Below are 18,789 nucleotides of genomic sequence, written 5' to 3'. Positions count from 1 at the left end.
TTTTCTGCCATGACATTGTGATACATCCTGATTGCCAAAAGGAAACTTCAATGTCTTCCACACTCCAACAGAGAGAGTGCTGGGAATTAAATGGAATCCAGATGAGGGAAAAGGAATCAACTGTACTGATTGAAATCTTATTCTCTACAGAGCACTAAATGCTTGTGAGAGTATAATAGAGTTAGAGAAGCAGCATGGCAGAGTGGATAGAGCACCAGCTTGGGGGACAGAGGGTCTTGGGTTCTAATCCCAGCTCCACCATTGTCTGTGTGACCTTGGCAAGTCACTTCACTTCTCTGTGTCTCAGTTACCTCATCTGTAAAATGGAGATTGAATCTGAGAGCCCCATGTAGCATAGGGACAGTGTCTAACCTAATTTGCTTCTATCCACTCCAGCATTTAGTTCAGTCCCTGACACGTAGTAATCACTTAACAAATACCTCAATTATTATTATTATGATTATCATTAATAATGTACATGATCCTGCCCTCAGTGAATTTACAATCTAGTTGGGGAGATAGAATTTCATTTAAGCTATGGATAAGGGAGAGCAACATAGTTAAATGATATTTACATACATGCAACAGTGGGTGGGTGGAGAGCACCCCAAATATTTAGGTGATAAGCAGGGAAAATAGGGTGGAGAGTTGAGGGATTAATTAGGGAAAGCTTCCCGAAGGAGATGTGATTTCAGAATGGCTTTGAAAATGGGGAGAGCAGCAGTTTACTGGATGTGAAGAGGGGAGGGAGTTATGGCCAGGGATTGTGTCTACCAACTCTGTTGTACTGTACTCTTCCAAGCATTTAGTAAAAAGCTCTGAATACAGTAAGCGCTCAGTAAATACCATTGATGATGATGATGATGAGGGAGTTCCAGGCAGGAGGGAGGGTGTGAGCAAAAGGTCACGTGAGGAAGCGGAAGAGACAGGAATGAGGCAGAGAGAGTAGGTTTGGCTTGATGCGAGCAAAGCCTGCAAGCTGGGATGTAGTGGGAGAGGGGCGAGGAGAAGAAGGGGCAAGAGAGAACTGATGGAATGTCAGGAGTTTCTGCTTGATACAGAGGCAAATGGGCAACCAAAGGAGGTTTTTGAAGAGTGGGGAGATGTGCACAAAACTATGTTTAGAAAAATGATCATGTCAGGAGAATGAAGTATGGAATGCAGAGGGGACAGACTAGAGGGAGGGAGGGAGGTCAGTGAGGCGACTGATGCAGGGGAATGAGTCCAATCCTCCCTTTTAAGAGCCTTCTTTGAAGCACCCTTGGGTAATGGGGGATACACAGATCGAGGAAGAAAAGGGTAAGTCTTTCTTCACTCAATCAGTCTTATTTATTGAGTGCCTACTGGGTTGTCCACAAGGAGCTTACAGACTAGAGGTCTTCAAGTTCTTTCCCTCTGTTAGTAACTTTGTTATGTCTGATACTGGTGGTAGGAACAGATAACTGGCAGAAACATACACAGCAAAAATCTGGCTCTTAAGAGGGCAGTCTCTCAATCTGGGGGCAGGAGGTGGTGGTCTTGCTTCGGGATTTTTCCTCTGATAGTTCTTTGGGGATTGATACCTATGGAACTGTAGCTCCATGCATGGTCTGGTAGGAGGTAAAGGGGAAATTTCTGGCCACACAGCCCTATCCTGCTCTTACCACAGTGATAGGTAGGCAGGCTGGCAGAGCCCACTCTCTAATCCTATTATTATGTGGCACCCTAATGCTTGTGGGAGATGAAAAAATGGAACTCGGGAAGTTAAAGGCAGAGATGGAATTTTTTATGATAGGGACTGGGAAAATAGTTTATATTCAACTTTCTGGATCTGGTTTTGGGAATAATTTTTTTTTCTCTGAAGTTACAGAGGGCAAAAGGTATGGCTATTCAGTCAGAGACCTCTCAGAGTCCCATCTGGAGAGTTTCCAGTGCTCTACCAGTCTCGACTGTGGGAGGGAGAGTCAAGCAGAGGCATATCCATCCAATTCCTAGCTTGGCCAGTGGCTAGCGAGTGGAAGGCAATCTGCTACAAGTCAAAACTCACGTGTGCTGGGCAGCAGCGGCATGAGAGAGAGTAGAGCTCAGGGACTCAGGTTTACTGCGCAGAAGGAGGGAGTGGTAAACTGCTTCCATATTTTCACCAAAAGAACTCTATGGATCCACTTCCAGAATAATTGCAGATGGAAGTGGGCCTTCTGGGAGAGATGTATCCATGGGGTCGTTATGGGTCGGAGATGACTCGACAGGATAAGACAGCAACAATTCAGTCAGAAGATGCTCCCTGCATTGGCTACTCCAGAAAATCTTCACCTATTCTAACTTATTTTCAAAAGCAGCAAGAATACAGAATGAGATGGAGGGGAAAAAGAAACAAGTGGATATAATTCCATGAAAATGCAACACTTGTTTTATGAGGATTTTTTTATTTTGTTTTATTTTATTTTATTTTTTTTCCAGTTTGCCACTTGGCAGTTTTTCGACAGCCTAACCTAAGGTTGCTTCTAGCTCTGGAGTAAAAGTTTTCCAAGTATTACAGGCACAGCTGTCTTGGAAATCAAAACAGGCTGTCTATAGCTGATTTTTGGAAGGGAAGAACTGTTTTCAACTGACGTGGTAATCTCATTTAATTCGGTTAAAAAAATTCTAAATTTGCATGAGGAGCCAATTTAATTTAACTCTTTGGACCAACTTTGCTGATCCTTTTTGAATACTGTTTCAGGGGCTGGAGGGAGACTGGGGTTAGAAGCTGGATTCAAAAACTGCAGTTATAAGTCTCCAAGAGAGACAAAACACAGAACTCCCTCTCTCCGGTAGTGGCTCCAACTCTGTGAAAAGAGAAGATAAAATATTCAAAATTAAGTATCAGCCTCAAAAAATTGAGTTAAGTAAAGGCAAGGAAATTCTCAGTGGAGTTAGCCAATAGGAACATAATCCTTATAGTAGCTGGAGTCCACAGTTGAGAGAAATATGAATTGAGACGAAGCTGGGATTGGGAGTTGAGGGAAAGGATGCTGGGGTTATGCCTCTCGGGACAGAATAAAGGCACTACGTAGTGCATATCCAATAACGCAGTTTGACTGTATTTGCCATTCACTTTCCAGATCTGTCCAACCTCTGCCATGAAAACTAACTAAAATTAAAAATACAATACCGAATAAATACTATTTAAATGGTAGGACCCTGTGCTTGGTCCTTAGGAAGCAGCTTGCAGAGGGTATTCCCGCCAAAACAATTTGCATTAACTCATTACTGACTGAGGGCTGTGCCTCTTGACAGTAATGGAAAGCAAATGCCGGGAGGGCAGGTTAGAATAGGAACAGGTAGGTATGTTCCTCTCAGGCTAGTAACCTGACCCTAATTGTGACTTTATTGAACTTCCTGCACACTGTGATAAAAGAGCAAAATCTACTGGGTCTGGACTGGTAAAATTATATTTAATTCAGGGCTGGAAATATTAGAGAGATTTTTCTTGTGGTCTTGCTCTGGTAGTAATTACCTATCCAGGAGGATTTCATCTGTTATTTTCCAAGAGATTCCAGAAATCCACTAACAAGAGCACTATTCACAAGGTGAGGTTTGTATAAGAAAGAAAGAATTGATTATAATGCTCCCCCTTTTAGCTTGTCTGAAGAATGAGCCCTAGACATCCTGGTGAAGTCCATGGTGTACCTGGTTCTTAAGGAAGTGTGGCTCTGGGGTTAAAACATGACTGGCACGCCAGCCTATCTCAATCTGGCCAGTGGTTGCCATAATGATGGTACTCCTTAGATAAAATCATTTCCATTCTTCCCCTAGAGTGGATTTGTCTTGACTTTATCTTTGTTTCATTGAGATTCATCGGTGTTTTGAAAAGTGAAAGTTGTCACTCTAAGACTTTCCCTGAGGCTTCCCTGTCAGTCATATCCTGCTCCTCTGCCTCAATCCTAAAGGAAATGTTCCATGGTCTCTTGGGCAGAGCTCCTCAATCTGGCTAGGGATGGGTCAATGATCTGGTGAGTGAAATGCGACCAACCAAGCCTTGAAATGATGATGAGAATAGTAATAATGCCATTTGTTAATTAGTCAATCTGTGGTATTTACTGAGCCACTTTCTATGTGCAGAGCACTTTGGAAAGTACCATGGCCTAGTGGCAAGAACATGGGTTTGGGAGTCAGAGGACATGGGTTTTAATCCCGGCTCCCCAACTTGTCTGCTGTGTGACCTTGGATGAATCACTTAACTTCTCTGTGCTTCATTTCCCTCATCTGTAAAATAGGGATTAAGACTGTGAGCTCCACGTGGGACAGCCTGATTACTTTGTATCTACCCAGTGCTTAGAACAGTGCTTGGCACATAGTAAGCGCTTAATAAATACCATTATTATTATTATCACAAAGCAACAGAATTAGCAGACATGTTCCCTGCCCATAATTAGTTTAAGCACTTCCTATGTGTCAGACACTGTACTAAGCACTGGGATAGATAGATACAAGCTAATCAGGTTAGACACAAGCGATGTCCCACAGGGACTCACAGTCTTAATCCCTGTTTTCAAACGAGATAACTGAGGCCCAGAGAAGTTAAATGACATGCCCAAGCTCACCCAACAGACAAATGTCAGAACTGGGATCAGAGCCCAGTTCCTCTGACTCCCAGGCTCACACTCTTTCTACTGTGTGCCAAGCACTGGGATAGATACAGTACAGTCAGGTACGGCCATGTCTTGCACGGGGCCGCAGTCTAAGGGAAAATCCCCATTTTTATTTCGTTCATTCATTCAATCATATTTATTGAGCACTTACTGTGTTCAGAGCACTGTACTTTGAGTGCTTTGAAGCAAATGGTGAGGAGTTTTTGTTTGATGCAGAGGTAGATGGGCAACCACTGGAATTTCTTGAGAAGAGAGGGAACATGTCCTGAACATTTCTGTAGAAAAATGATCTGGGCAGCAGAGTGAAGTATTGCCTGGAGTTGGGAGCGACAGGCGGAAGGGAGGTCAGCAAGGCGGCTGATACAATAATCAAACAAGGATTGGATAAGTGATTGTATTAACATGGTAGCAGTTTGGATGTAGAGGAAAGGGAGGATTTTAGCGATGTTGTGAAGGTGGAATTGACAAGATTTTTGATGGATTGACTATATGGGTTGAATGAGAGAGAGGATCAAGGATAATGCCAAGGTTAAAGTCTTGTGAGGTAAGGAGCCTGAAGGACCAAGAAGTTAAGTGACTTGCCCAAGGTCAGCAGGTAAGTGGCAGAACTGGGATTAGAACCCAGTTTCCTTGATTCCTAGTATTGGGCTCTTTCCACTAGGCCACACAGCTTCTCTTTTCATTTCCTGTGTCGGAGAGTGACTGGGCCAAAATTCAGGTGGGAAGATTATTCCTGGAAGCATAAAGAGCCTGGAAAGTTCCTACCCAGAGTTGTCAGAGGAAGAAACCAGCACTACTTCTCCCTTATCCCCCACCCCAGGTCCTGGCCCCTCAAGTTCCAGAGAGTAAAGGACCCTTACCTCACTGAGCACATCCAGATCCTATGCCGGAAGAAGGTTGGAAGGGGAGGGGCTTGAAGAAAGGATGCCTCCTGTCCTTCTAGGAAGGGGGAGGGACAGGAGACATCTCACTCCTCCCCATTCCCTCCACCTCTAGTACCCTAGAGTTCAGATCCCAGGATGATTGATGAGGAACTCCTTTGACCTCCTCAGAACAGAGGGAAGGGTCAGCCCGTCTGTCCCCACATTTCAGTAAAGGCTTAATCCCCATGTTAAAGGAGAATGGCAAAGGTGAGCGGGTCGTCTGAAATTGCCTCTGGTACCAATTAATCTTTGACCTGCAGACCCCAGCAAAATCTCCGCAGCTGGCCGGTCAGCCCTCACTGACCCATCTGAGTCATTAACAAACCAGAACCAGCAGAGATGAAATTCTGGGCGACAGTGAACTTGAAATGTTATGGCTGAGGAATTGGTAGGCTCTTCTTTGGCTGTGGTCTTTCTCTTTGGCTGGGACTTGAGGCCTGGCCCTTTCAAAAGAACATTTCATGGAGCAATTCTGGCTGTAAAAGGGGGAGCCATTCGGAGACAGTCAATGATTCTCTTGTTCTTGGAAATGCCAAAGGGTTTCTGGATCCTGGCTATCTCAGGTCAGACTGGGTTGGGAAGGGTGGGCCCAGGCCTGTTGGATTTACAGTCATGCTTCTCATTCGGGTCTGTTTTTCTTGCTGACCATGTGACCCAGTGGGAAAGAGCTTGAGCCCGGGCATGAGGAGGTCCAGATTCTAGTCTCCATTCTTTTACTAGCCTGCTGTGTGATCTTGGGCAAGTTGCTCAAACTTTGTGGACCAGAGTTTCCTCATGTGTAAAATGGGAATAAAATAGATTGTGAGCCCCGTGCAGGAGAGGGACAGTGTCAGATCCGTTAGCCTCGTATTTACCCCAGCACATAGTAAGTATTTAATAATGCCATCACAATTATTATTATTTCAGGGGGCTACCTTCTGCCCTTTGGGTAGAAACAGTTATTTCCCTCACAGAAGCTCCATCAGGCTGCTTCGAAATTGTAGTTCAAAAGCAGTGTCATGGGAAAGGTGGTTAAAATCAAGCCGAATTCAGCAGGGATAAGAGAAGACATGGCCACGTTATCTCAGCCTTAGACTAAATGCGAGGGACTTGACTTGGAAACTACTTTTTGCTTAGGAGCAAGAGTTAGGATTTTCTCAAGGAAATAGACACTGGCAAGCCTCTCCTCAATCCCAAGCAGGTCTCCCTACAAATCCTCTGGTGTTTCCCTCCCACTGTGGGCCCTACTGCCTCCAGATACAGTGAACTGAATGGAAAATTCAGGTAAGTGACAGCAATCAATGAACAGTATTTATTGAGCGTGTATTATGTACAGAGCACTGAACTGAGTGTTTGGGGGACTACAATACATTAGAATTAGCTGAAACATCCCCTGCCCAAAGCAAGCTCACAGTCTGGAGAGCAGAGAAAGAGCTACGCTTTATTCTGATTTAGAGAGCATTAGAAATGAGGAGTTTCCCAGAGCTTCAAATTGTCAGTCCCTGAGTTTCTTTTCATTTTCCTTCAGACACGATTAAGCAATATTAAATATCTGAATTGGTAAACAATATAGACGTCTCAGCCTCACCATTCCTAACCTCAAAGATGCATTGGTAAGCACCGTCTTTGTACTCTCACCAAAGGAAAAGGTAGTGGTGATTAATGAAGCCCAGGCATGTGTTTACTTGCATACACAATGCTGACATTGATCTGAACGTGAGCCCACAAGGAACAATGTTTTATTTATCTAGAGTGCATTTCAGGGATACCCAGAAATGGCGGATTTCGCAAAAGAAGGACTTGTTAAACATTATAGAGCATTTTATGCCTCTAAGCTATTACAGTCACAATGGAGTTTAAAAAGTTGAAAGCACAGCAGAGGAAATAATATCACAAATTAAATGGTTTTGAGCCATAACAAAATGAGTTTTCCTTGGAAACTGTTTTTGTTGCTCTTAATCAAAAACAAACATTTCAAGCTGCAGAAAACCATAGCCTAGAGACTCAGGCAGTATGGGGAGGCAGCTTGCTCAGCCATGTCTCCTTCCTCCTCTCCATCGCCTATGTGTGTGTGTGTGAGAGAGATCAGACAGGATCAAAAGAGATTAGCAGTTATAGAAATAACGTTTCTTCTCTGTAGCAGCTCTCAGCTGGCCAGCCACTTACAGAATCAGAAAGTGACTTTGTGAGGCAAATATTCACCTCTAGGGGAGAAGAGAACAAAAATTCAGTTACTGGAGCAACTTAGGCATGATGAATATATTGATTTACCTGCACAAACCAAGCCACCCGTAAACATTATAGGAAATCTCGGTTTCTGCACAAAAGAGAATCTGCCGTCATAAGGGAGTGAGAGAAAAAGGCCCAACGTACTTCTGTGGCCTTAAAATTCCCATAGTTTGACTCTTCACTCCTCGTTTGGGATGTTGTCGTGAAACTTGTTCTTTCCCTAGGAGAAGCTAATGTGATACTTGGTGTTGAATCAGTCCTACTACTGGACTCTTTAGAACCTTGACCTCACACAGGTTTTTCCTCTCTAAATTAATAAAAACATATTCTGAATGAATTCTAATTTCCTTTTCTTTTTGTAGTTTCAATGGGTGTGACAGTTTCTGGATTTGAATTGTTAGGAAAATTACCTGACTGCTCCTTTCAGACGGCACTATGTAAAAAAATCACATCCAACAGCATCATTCTAGTGTTCTAGCGAGAAGCAGTGTGGCCTTGTGGAAAAAGTACGGGCCTGGGAGTCAGAAGGATTCTGGCTCCGCCACTTATCTGCTGTGTGAACTTGGGCAAATCACTTCACTTCTCTGAGCCTCAGTTCCCTCATCTGTAAAAAGGGGATTAAGACTAGGAACTTTATGTGGGACAGTGACTGTGTCTAACCCAATTATCTTGTATCTACCCCAGAGCTTAGAACAGTGCCTAACGCATAGTAAGTGCTTAACAAATACCATAATAATTACTATTTATTATTATTACTCGGAGAAAATAGTCCCCCTAAGGTGACAAGGGCGAGGCTGGGCTCCCCTGGAACCATCTATGGCTGGTCCCTGGTCCCAGAAATGGAGACAAGTGCTCTTGCCCAGCTGCCAAACTTGTTGGGTCCTTCTAGGGCTGGGGAGGAGCAGAGCTGGGCCGAGATAATGTTATCTGAGGCAACTTTCCCCTGTTTTTGAGAGCCAAGAACTTTTAGCCCAGGATATTGATCAAGGAGGCAGTTCACCATCACGTATGAAACTTGTGGACCAACGGCACGGCTCTTAATGATCCTTGGACTGGGACCCCAGCTCCCCTGGACTGAGCAGAGGAGATGAGAGCTGAGTTACTGTCCATGAACAGAATGAGCAGATCTCATGAGCTGATAAAGGGCAAATCTAATGATGCTAAAAAGAGGCAAAGGAGATAATAAAACTTCATTTGCATTTAGGGTTGCAGCTCTTTTGGTCCCTACAATGGAGGTAGCAAGATTGGGTACTGAATGGTGCTGCCATATGAAGCCACAGAACTTTGGCAAGTCCAGTCTTGTGAATTTCTCAACTGAATCTCCATGGTTGTCAGTGTTTCATGTTTCCTAACATCACCTGTCACTTGTTTGTCTAAACGAATTACTGTTCTTCATCCAAAAGCTCAGAATATACCCATAAATGCAAGAGTGAGACAGCTCACACTAAGGCTAGGCCAAGGAGAGCTGAACTGGAAAATTTTTGATGGTGAAGCTACATGGAGCTTCAACATCCAACATCTTGAGAGCCCTGGGTTGGGTTTGCTGTCCTCGGGATACCTAACACTTAGGAGAAGTAGCGTGGCCTAGTGGATAGAGCACAGTTCCTGGAGTCAGAAGGACCTGCGTTCTAACCCTGGCCCCGCAACTTGTCTGCTGTCTTACCTTGGGGAAGTCACTTCACTCAACTGTGCCTCAGTTCCCTCTTCTGTTAAACAGGGATTAATACTGCGAGCCCTATGTGGGACAGAGGCTGTGTCCAAACTGACTAGCTTGTATCCACCCCAACTCTTAGTACTGTGCTTGGCCCAGTGCTTAAATTCCATAAGAAAAAAAAATGTGCCACAATTGCAACTGTTCCAGGGTTTAGTCACCATTCCCAGTGGGTAGTATATGCTAATAGATTTTCTAGGTACTGGCACCACCAGCTATTTTTCTAGAAGGATTACAAACCTCCTATGCCATGGCCTTGGTACTCCTGGGCAAAGATACAGAAAGTGAAGAGGAGGTATTGATCATTAACTCTCCTTATAAGCTTTGGGAAGAACCATCTTTGACTTCGGTTGTCTTCTGGAAGCAACACAAGCGTGGGCAGTCATGCCTGGCCCTGATATTTGAGATACAGGACTAATTTGTGCTACTTTTCAGCTTTGGGTCTAGATATGGAGCTTAAGTAGCAAAACGTAATAGGAAATGTTCTCAGGTGTATGTTTATTGTTGTATTGAACTCTCCCAAGCGCATAGTAGAATGGTCCACACACAATAAGCACTAAGTATATACCACTGAATGATCGACAAAGGGCCTCTCCACAGCTCCATACAGAGCTTCTAAGATGCTGCTCAAAATGTCATTTTTATGGAAAATAATTTAGTTTGAAGATATAATAGCCTTTTCCAGAAAATTTTGCTTTTTGCCATCTTTTTGAAGTTGTGTAATGAAGGAAGGCTAGAGAAAGCCTGGAATCAAATTCTCAAAATAATAGATGTTTTCAGCAGGCCAACCAATAGGAAGCTAGAAGATGAGTTAAAAATTTTCAACCCTTTTGATGACAAGAGATTGTCCATAAGACCAAAAAAAGTTCCTAATAATAATAATGATGATGATGGCATTTGTTAAGTGCTTACTGTGTGCAAAGCATGCTGTAAGATCTGGGGAGGATACAAGGTGATCAGGTTGTCCCACGTGGGGCTCACAGTCTTAATCCCTATTTTACAGTTGAGGTAACTGAGGACCAGAGAAGTTAAGTGAGTTGCCCAAAGTCACACAGCTGATAAATGGCAGAGCTGGGATTTGAACCCATGCCTCTGACTCCCAAACCCATGCCCTTTCCACTGAGCCAAACTGCTTCCTACTTTAGTGTAAGCAGTATTCAGTGGACCAATCACTGAGAAGCAGCATGGCTTAGTGGCTAGAGCACAGACTTGGGATTCAGAGGTCGTGGGTTCTAATCCCGGCTCCCCCACTTAGCTGTGTGACTTTGGGCCAGTCACTTAACTTCTGTGGGCCTCAGTTACCTCATCTGTAAGATGGGGATTAAGACTGTGAGTCCCACGTGGGACAACCTGATTACCTTGTATCTACCCCAGCACTTAGAACAGTGCTCAGCACATAGTAAGGGCTTAACAAATACCACCATTATCATTATTATTACCAATCACCAGAGGAAACAGGTTATGCCCCAATAACTAGGTCTGCACAGCCCAAGCAAAGAGGACGATTGAGCAATTATCTAATTGTTTTGCTTCATGTAGATAACCCAAATGCAGTTACTGGGCTGTCTACATGAAGCCCGGAAGCTGATTAAATTGCTCTCCGGGTTCCCTTGAGATCCAGCCATTTTTGGAAGCCTGCAGTTTTTCACCTGCTCAGGACTTCTTATAGTGTTTAGTGGGAGGCAAGTCCTGAGCAGGTGAAAAAGCTGATGGACTGATCTCTGTGAAACATCAATCAATCATACTTACTGAACACTTACTGTGTGCAGAGCACTATACTAAGCACTTGGGAGAGTGCAATACAACAAAATAATAGACATATTCCCTGCCCACAATGAACTTACAGTCTAGAGGGGGAGACAGACATTTGTATAAATAAATGTATTACGGATATATACATAAATGCTGTGGGGCTGGGTCGGGGGGATGAATAAAGGGAGCAAGTCAGGACAGTTCAGAAGGGAGTGGGCAAAAAAGGAAAAGAGGGCTTAGTCAGGGAAGACCTGTTGGAGGAGATGTGCTTTCAGTAAGTCTTTAAATTGGAAGAGAGTAGTTGCCAGATTTGAAGAGTGCGGGCACTCCAGGCGAGAGGCAGGGTGTGAGTGAAAGGTAGGCAGCAAGATAGATGAGACTGAGGTACGCTGAGAAAGTTGGCATTAGAAGAGCAAAGTGTGTGGGCTGGGTTGTAGTAGGAGAGTAGCTAGGCGAAATAGGAGGGGGCAAGGTGATTGAGTGCTTTAAAGCCATTGTACTGTATTTTCCCAAGCACTTAGTTCAGTGTTCCGCACACAGTAAGTGCTCAATAAATACGATTGAATGGTAAAGAGTTTCTGTTTGAATGGTGGATGGGCAACCACTGGAGGTTCTTGAGGAGTGGGAAACATAGCCTGAACGTTTTTGTAGAAAAGTGATCTGGGCAGCAGAGTGAAGTATGAACTGGAGTGGGGAGAGACAGTGGAGAGGCAGGGAGGTCAGCAAGAATACAATAATCAAGGCAGGATAGAGTAAGTACTTGGATTAATGTGTTTGTAGCTTGGATAGAGAGGAAAGGATGGATTTTAGTGATGTTATGGAGATTGAACTGACAGGATTTAGTGATAGATTGAATATGGAACATAGAACATTATTTAATAAACCACTCCATTTATCAATTAATGGTATTTATTGAGCACTGACCATGTACAGAGCATTGTACTAAGTGCTTGGGAGAGTACAAAAAAAACAGAGCTGGTAGACATTTACCCTCCCCACAAGGAGCTTACAGTCTGGAGGGGGAGAGAGACAGTAATATAAATAAATAAATTATGGATATGAACATATGTGCTATGGGGCTGAGGGTGGGGTGAATATCAAGTGTTCAAAGGGTATAAATCCAAATTCCTAGGTGATGCAGAAGGGAGAGGGAGTCCAGGGAAAGGAGGGCTTAATTTATGGTGGTTTTATCTGACTCTGTGATAGTAATTGCAACTTCAAGTCAGAGAACACAATTTTCAGGGGAAGAAGGACTGGGGTAATCTTTGGCTTTTTTACATCTAAACTGCATAAATAGTGCTTTACTCTCAGATGTGGAGGATACAATATCTGGGGTCGTATCACTAAAAATTGGGGTTTACTGTGTTTAATCTGACCATCCTGGTACCCTATTTTCTGTAGACACCTCCTCTTCCCTTCATTCTCCTTTATTTTTTTATGGTATTTGTTAAGTGCTTACTATGTGCTAGTAGATACAAGCTATTCAGGTTGGACACAGTCCCTGTCCGACATGGGGCTCACAGTCAATCCTCATTTTACAGATGCGCCTCTTCTCTGTGCCTTAGTTAAGCGACTTGTCCAAGGGCATACAGAAGACAAGTGGCGGAGCTGGAATTAGAACTCAGGTCTTTCTGACTCCCAGTCTCGTGCACTGTCTACTAGGCCAAGGTGCTTCCCCCAGTCCTCTCAACCTCCCTGATCCTTTTCTGTTTCCACTCAGAATCCCAGTGAGAGGAATGTCATGGGAGGGGAAACCACCAGAAAGTACAGTCTCCTCCTCAAACCCTCTCTAGTGCCACCGTGGATGCAGGAGGAGAGGAAGAGCAGGGGAGGAAAAAGGAAGCAGTCCTTGCCCACTCCTTAGGCCAGGGCTCAAGGGAAGGTATCCATAGATTTGATTCCGTTACTCGTTCTCAAATGCTCTGCATACAACGGGAGCTCAATAAAAACTGTTTAAAATGATGATTAATTATTAGGTGGCATGAGCCATCAGTCTTGAACAGAGTCTTCTGGTTGCGTTGAAATAACAGCAGTTGCTGTAGGATAACTCGAGTCGGTTCATAATGGTAATGGCTAAGGTCTCAGCGTAGTGTAGGCCTGGATCTTTTCCCTGAGCCTCAGCAGGCAGGAGGTGGGCCTAGAATCAATCAATCAGTGGTATTTATTGAGCGCTTACTATGTCCACAGCGCTGTACTAAGCACTTAGGAGAGTACAAACCAGCTTCTTTTTCCTCCTATTCTATATCAGATTGGGGGCTGGAGTTTAGTGGGAACTCCAAGGGGGCTCCAGGAGTAGAAGTTAAAGTGGATATGGAGTTAAAAGAAGAGGTGCACTAGGGCTTTTTTGGGGTCTCTTCCTGTCCTGTGCCTAGAGCTCACCTGAGCATCCCCAAGCATTTGCTAGGAGTAGAGAAGGGAGGCTGTCTGCTGGGTCAAATCTGGGGATTCCTTCAGTCTGATGGGTGGGATTTGTTACTGGTTAATCTTGGCACCCAGAACAGGGGATGACAGATCCCTCTATCAATCTGCCTTGTGATCTCTGAGTTCTTGGGCAAAACACCCAAAGGGTGCATTTGAGTTCTGAGGGTTAAAGAGGAAACAGGAACAGTGTTATTTACCAGGCGGTTTCTGCTGGGTTCCAGCCTATTGTCCCAGATGGTCTCCACTTGCTAAATGGCTAATCCCTTTCTGTTCAGTGGTATATATGTACATTTTCAGATGCAGGTTTTCATTGTCCTATGCTTCCTTGATGTTTATCACTTACTTCATCCGGGACACATATGTTGTATATTAATTATATTTTTATTGCTTGACGTTTGATGCAATCTTTTAAATGAAACATTGAAACGCATTTTCTTTTAAAAAAGTGTGTGACTCACCAAATACAAACCACAACCCAATAAAACTGTGATTAATGATCTATACAGAGTAAATCTCAGCCATGAGTAGAGCTTCGCTTTGTGTTTCCACAAAGTCATTAGAATGCTTTGATGTGTGTAAAAGCATCTTGCTCATAGAACTCTGTAGCATCATCACTTTCTCTGGCTATGACTCTTCATCCTCATTTGTATACTCTGGAAATAGGTGTGTCAAAAATGAGATACAGAAAAGTATGTTCATGGGTCCATGGAGAAAAATAGGAAACATGACAAGTGAAAGTAGCCAAACCAGAAGAAAGTAAGAAAAACCAGCAGTGAAAGTGAAATCTTTCCCATCTGGAGTCCCTGCTCAGTTCTGAGTTCCCAAGGAAGTATCTTTAGGCGAGATCATTACCACTGTTAAGCCTGAAAGTCAGAAAAATTGAATACAACTGACATAATGGGAGTTTTGTCCACACTTTCATCTTTTGGTTCTTCAGCCCTAACCCCACCTGTGGAAAAAGTTCCCCATCAGTAGCATCACTTTTAAATCCACAGGACGGCTATGAGTGTATGAAGGGATATTGTACAAAGTCAAAAAAAAATCCAAACCAGCAAATGAAACGGCATGTTTTTCAGAAGCAAAATGGCATCCAGAGGGCAAAATTTATTTTGATTTGGTGGCACACAGTGATATAAATCAAAGGGAAACTTACTCCCCAGCTGTTCTGAAGTATTTTACTGTGCTATGGCGGTTTGCATTCACTGTGTTGTGGGCAAATGTTATCGAGTGAAGTTTCTCCCATGGTAACTGTCTAATTTTTCATGGTTTTCATATGTTCTGGCCAAAATTGGTTAATTTTTTAACAGATGAAAGAGATTATAATGATAGCAGAAACACTAACAGCTCTAGAACAGAACCAACTAAAAAGCAAAGAATTAAAAATGGTTTTACTTTCTAGGAGCAAGTCTGTTAAAGTATAATTAGACTGACTTGGGCCTCCAGAGAGGGTGTTAAATGCTTGAAGTGCTGCTTATGGATATTGAAGAAATCCAGTTTTAGTTATGTCAGTGCTTTGTAGCATTCTAAACATGATTATTCCTAAAGAAGTGAGGAATTCTAAGTGGTTCAGCCCTAAACCCTGAGAAGCAGCGTGACTCAGTGGAAAGAGCATGGGCTTGGGACTCAGAGGTCATGAGTTTGAATCCCGGCTCTGCCGCTTGTCAGCTGTGTGACTGTGGGCAAGTAACTTAACTCTCTGTGCCTCAGTTACCTCATCTGTAAAATGGGGATTAACTGTGAGCCTCACGGGGGACAACCTGATTACCCTGTATCTATCCCAGTGCTTAGAACAGTGCTTTGCACTTAGTAAGCACTTAACAAATACCAACATTATTTAAACATTAGTTTGGATATGAACGTGGCCTAGTGGATAGAGCATGGGCCTAGAGTCAGACCTGGGTTCTAGTCCTGGCTCTGCGACTTGTCTGCTGTGTGACCTTGGGCAAGTCATGTAACTTCTCTATGCCTCAGTTCCCTCAACTGTAAAATGGGGATTCAGACTGTGAGCCCCATGAAGGACTTGGACTATGGTCCAAACTGATTGCCTTGTATCTACTTCAGCACTTCAAACAGTACCTGGCACATAGTAAGTGCTTAACAAATACTATAAAAAAGAGGTAGGCAGGCATCACATTACTTCTCAAGCATCAGTGGCCACTCTCAGAGATAGAATTTGAGGCTGGAATGGACCACTGGACTTACCCGTTCATAGCATTTCTTGTGTCTCGCTGGTCCAGAAGCCATCTGCTTAACAATGAAGAAAGACAAAGGGTGATTCATTCAGTAGTATTTATTGAGCTCTTACTATGTGCAGAACACTGCACTAAGCACTTGGAATGTACAATTCAGCAACAGATAGAGACAATCCCTGCCCAATGATGGGCTTACAGTCTAATGATCGGGTACCATGAGAACACTGCCAATCTAGAGCCCCATTATGTGTCTTGCGGTATTGCTACTGGTTACAACAGCCCTCAACACTTCCCATTACGCTAACCGGGAGCACTATCCAGGTGGCCATTTGTATAAATATATATTTATTAATAAATATAGTAAAAATAAATATTTGTCTATTCATTTATTTATATTAATGTCTCTCTCCCCTTCTAGACTGTGAGCTCGTTATGGGAAGGAATGGGTCTGTTGTTATAGTGTACACTCCCAAGTGCTTAGTTTAGTGCTTTGCACGCAGTAAGCGCTCAACAAATACCACTGAATGAATGAATTCTGACATTTCTTAGAACTCATAAGAAGCAGACACTGCAGTCAACTCTCAGCCTCGGTTCTGCAGGTAGTGGCAAGGAAATGGAAGCTAAGAAGAGCTCAGCAGAGCTGAAGCCAGAGATATTTCCACGGCTTGGAATGGGTTTTGGAACTCAGGCAACTCTGTTAGGTTACAGTGGGAGAAATCTATCTATTTGACACGACCTCTATCTCCCTTCAGAAGTTTCCTGTTGAGGAGGATGAAATCTGGCATTGTCTTCAGAGGAGGGTTATGCTGCTATGCAGAGAAGGATAAAACTACATCCTGTCTGCATTCTGGAAAAAGAGCCAAACTACCAGACTGATAACTGGTTGTCAATACAACAAAACACTTTTTTGTAAATAAAACAAAGAAAGCCACTGGATTTTTTTTTAAAGAAAGATTATGGCAAAAATACAGTTAGAACTTTTCAAATTAAATTCACTAGCCCATTCTTCTAGGTCCTTTAACATGAGCTGGGCTTGCAGTGAACATCTCCTGGCAATAGTTGAGTTTAAGGTGTAACTGAAATAATTTAAAATTGGTTGGATCAGACAGGAATACCAGCTCAGTGAATTGCTGTTGCAATCAGAAGACAGCCCAAGCCAGAGTTCCAAAGCTCTTTGAAGGACTGCCAGATCTTACACGTGTTTCAGATTATCAGAAACAATCTTGAGACTTGCAGTTTCATTATATCATCAACCTTAAAGTAATAGCAAGGACTAGAGAATGAAGAAAGAGAATGGTCAATCCGGAGAGTTTATTTTTTACCAACCCCAGAATACTTAGGTCCGGAGCAGGATGTCAGTCAAGGGTCAGATGGTCTGCAGCATCACACACTACCCTGAAGCTCCAAGCCTTAGTGGCGGAACCTGAGAAGTGCTTTTTCTAAGAGCCTTGTATTTTTTTCCTAGCCATTTAGGACTTTAACCTAGGGATGTGTCAGGCTTGAGGATCCCTTTCCCGGGCAGAAATTTGGGTTTAGAATTTCACCTCAATGAAATCAGTTGAGTGAAAATTTTGTAGACTTTCCAATCGCCAAGAGACTTTAAAATCTGTGTTCAGAGTGTTTCATGGTGTTGACTCACAGATTTCTGTACAGAGGAGGTGTTTTCCCTTCCCAGGCACTGAATCTTCAGAGGAAACGCTGCCTCCACAGCCTGCCTAGCCCAGTCTGACCCAGATCGGTATTATTACTGAGACCTGAGCCAAAAGATACCACTGCCTCTCACCCTCCCCTTGGCCCCAGCTTCTCCCTCCTGCTTGACAGCTAGTCTGACATATGCTGTCACCCTTTTCATGGTCCCTGTAAAGGCCCACATCTCCTTTTAGTGAGAAATTGAAAACCTCCTCCAGATCCAGTAGTGCAAAACCCAGGGTCCCTGCTGCCTGGTGGATCATCAATTCCAAAACTAGGAAAGCTGCTCTCTCAGAGCTATAGAAGCCTCGGTCAGGGTTGGTCCAAACTGGGGCCTGGTAGTATGGGGATCTTGACTCAATCAATCAGTGGTATTTATTGAGCACTTAATGTGTGCAGAGCACTTTACTCTTGGGAAAATACACTATAACAGCGTTGGTAGACACATTCCCCGCCCACAATGAGCTTATAGTCTAGAGGGGGAGACACACATTAATATAAATAAATTAATTAACTTACAGATATGTACATAAATGTTACGGGGCTGAAGGAGGGGTAAATAAAAGGTACAAATCCTAGTGCAAGGGTGATGCAGAAGGGGATGGGAGAAGACAAAATGAGAAGATGTGTTTTTAATAAGGCCTTGAAGGTGGGGAGAATGAAGGTCGGTCAGATATGAACAGGGAGGGAGTTCCAGGCCAGAGGCAGAGCGTGGGTGAGGGGTCAGCGGCAAGAATCTGGAGTCGGGTTGACTCACAGTCCCAAGGAAGTAGGACTCCAGTCACATCGTAATAACTGTGGTATTTGTTAAGTGCTTACTATGGGTCAAACACTGTGCTAAGCACTGGGGTAGATACAAGATCATCAGGTCCCAAAAGGGAATCACAGTCTAAATCTGAGGGATAGTGGGTATGGAATCCACATTTTTCAGATGAGGGAATTGAGTTAAGAAGTTAAGTGACTTGCCCAAGATCACCTAGCAGATAAGTGGTGGAGCCAGAATTAGAACCCAGGTCCACTTATTCCAGCAGGCAACAATGCTTATCTCATATCAGCTGTCTTTGTCTGAGAAGACTAAGGGTCAGGAATGACTCGGGCCTAACCTGTAGTGCTCAATGTGACACGAAAGTAGAGGCAGCCATGCTGACCTCGCTTGTTGCTCCCAATTCACTTTCCCCTTAGGCTGGGACACTGTCTGCTGATGAGGATTCTCTCAAGTTTGTTTCTTCTTCCTCTCATTATTTGAGATGGGCCATTTAATCTGCACCTGCCCTGGGGAG

At 43.6% G+C, this 18,789-nt stretch overlaps 1 non-coding gene across 1 annotated transcript; it reads left to right on the top strand.

The window, feature by feature from the left end:
- Positions 1–1,878: 1,878 nt before the first annotated feature.
- LOC114813477 lies at positions 1,879–2,016 on the top strand. The gene has a single exon (XR_003761194.1). It is a non-coding gene; the product is annotated as a small nucleolar RNA SNORA7 (small nucleolar RNA).
- Positions 2,017–18,789: the final 16,773 nt, after the last annotated feature.

Source organism: Ornithorhynchus anatinus, chromosome 7 (genome assembly GCF_004115215.2).
Source record: "Ornithorhynchus anatinus isolate Pmale09 chromosome 7, mOrnAna1.pri.v4, whole genome shotgun sequence".
In the NCBI taxonomy this organism is placed as follows: domain Eukaryota; kingdom Metazoa; phylum Chordata; class Mammalia; order Monotremata; family Ornithorhynchidae; genus Ornithorhynchus; species Ornithorhynchus anatinus.
The sequence above is the reverse complement of the archived record's forward strand: the minus strand, read 5'-3'. Positions and strand labels throughout refer to the sequence as shown.